This window comes from Chrysochloris asiatica, unplaced genomic scaffold (assembly GCF_000296735.1).
Source record: "Chrysochloris asiatica unplaced genomic scaffold, ChrAsi1.0 scaffold00106, whole genome shotgun sequence".
NCBI lineage: Eukaryota > Metazoa > Chordata > Mammalia > Afrosoricida > Chrysochloridae > Chrysochloris > Chrysochloris asiatica.
The window spans coordinates 8,248,012-8,249,937 of NW_006408624.1; positions in this window are offsets into that span (position 1 = coordinate 8,248,012).

Below are 1,926 nucleotides of genomic sequence, written 5' to 3' on the forward strand. Positions count from 1 at the left end.
AACCTTATTTAGGTTGTTGGCAGTGATAGCAAGGATCTATCAACCTAAACAAAATGGAGTCGGTTTAGTCAGTAGGTCTCAAATGAGGCCCCTGTAAATGAGGAAGTTTAAAACTTAGCTAAGATGACCTTATGGTCCTAGAAGGAGAAAAGGATAAGGAGAATAGGACATGCTTAAGTCCACCCAGATAGTTATCTCAGGAATTAAGCAGCTGAGACCCTAAAGGTAGAGTGTTTGAGGAAGTTTATTGATTTATTGTTTCCTTTTTCCAAAGAATGCTATCTTGATGGTAAAATAGATGAAGTGTACATCCAAATGTAACTTACCCTATATAATGTGCCTGCTCTTCATAATGGACAGTACGGTCTTGAGAAATGATTCTCTCCGTCCTCCAGACTGCTGGCTTTCAGTTAATAAAGCTTGGATTCTCGGTGATTGACTACAGTGACAGGTGGCACACCCTCATTTCCACTTGGCAACAGCGGATTCATTTTCTGGCTTTCTGCTGGATGTCGGCAGGAGGTTGCTGTCAGACCCTCAAGATCATCCACAGTTTCTAGAGGCTTCCCACAGTTCTTTGCCAAGTGGGATTCTCCAAAATAGCTGCCTACTTCATCAAGGCAGTAAGGAAGTCTATTGTTCTAGTATGCTAGGACAGAGTCTTATATAAGGTAAGCAGTGAGATCGCATCATCTTTGCTATATAACATAGATTAACCATAGGAGTGACAGCCTCATATTTGCCATATTCTATTGGTCAGAAGCAAGTCACAAGTTCTACCCACACTTCAAGGCTGGGGATAGTTCAAGAGGCAGGGCTGTGAATTACTCGAGATAGCCCTTTTAGCCAAGGTCCTGTAACTTTCACACAAGGATTGGGAGGACCTATACAAATAAGGAAGGAGCTCTGGTAGAGTAGTGGATTATGAATTGGGTTGTTAACCCAAGGTCAGCAATGTACACTCCTGGGAGAAAGATGAGGCTTTCTGCTCCCATAAAGACCTACAGCCTTGGAAAAACCCTTTATAGAGTTGCTATGAGTCAGAAATGACTCCACGGCACATAATCACCATGACCACCATGCAAATAAGGTGTTTGTGGCTCGCCAAGGGGATTGGGCAGTTTTCTAACTGCCATTCTAACTTACATTCAACAAATCTCTAGTAAGGTGCATGGACCTCTTATGGGGGTGGGGCCAGGAACTCTAACAAAGCTACTGGTCAATTTTGTTATCCAACTAGGCTTAAAAGGAGAACCAATCTCAGAGTAGAGAGTAAATTCCACCGAGAAAAACTATTCAGACATGGAGCACATCCTTTGAGTTCAACATCCCTGTGCAGAGACTCCCTAGAGAGAGAGGTGTAACACTGGAGATGGTGAGAAGCAGTGGCATGTATGTGTGGCAGAGAAATGGCAGCAGCAGAACCAGGAGGTAGGCACAAGATGGCACAGTTGGCTTCCCAGACCGTGGATCTCAGCAGCTATAAAGGTGCTGACTCGTGGAATGAGAAGAACAGAGTGCCTCCAAATAGGTTTGCTGAGGAAGTGGGGTGCCTCTGCGCACTTATTGGAGATGTTATAGAACTTTGTAACAATTGACTGAGCAGATCAGAAGCCAGGCCAAAAGCAGGGCCTGAGGGCTCAGAGTGAAGGCTTGTCTGCAAGGAGCCATGAGAAGTGCAGCACAACCAAGAGGAGCTGAGAGACCTGTCCTGCCCTGAAGGTGGGAGACTACCTACATGCTTCCTCATCGTGATGCTGAGTTGAAACCTGTTACTTTCCCAGTAAACTCCACAATCATGAGTATTGTCTATGAGTTCTGTAAAGTCATAGCAATGAAGTAAAGAGCCCAGCAAAGAAAGAGTGTTGTAGGAAGGACAACTGGTGTTGGAATTGTTGTTGTTGTTGTTGTCAGGTGCCATCGAGT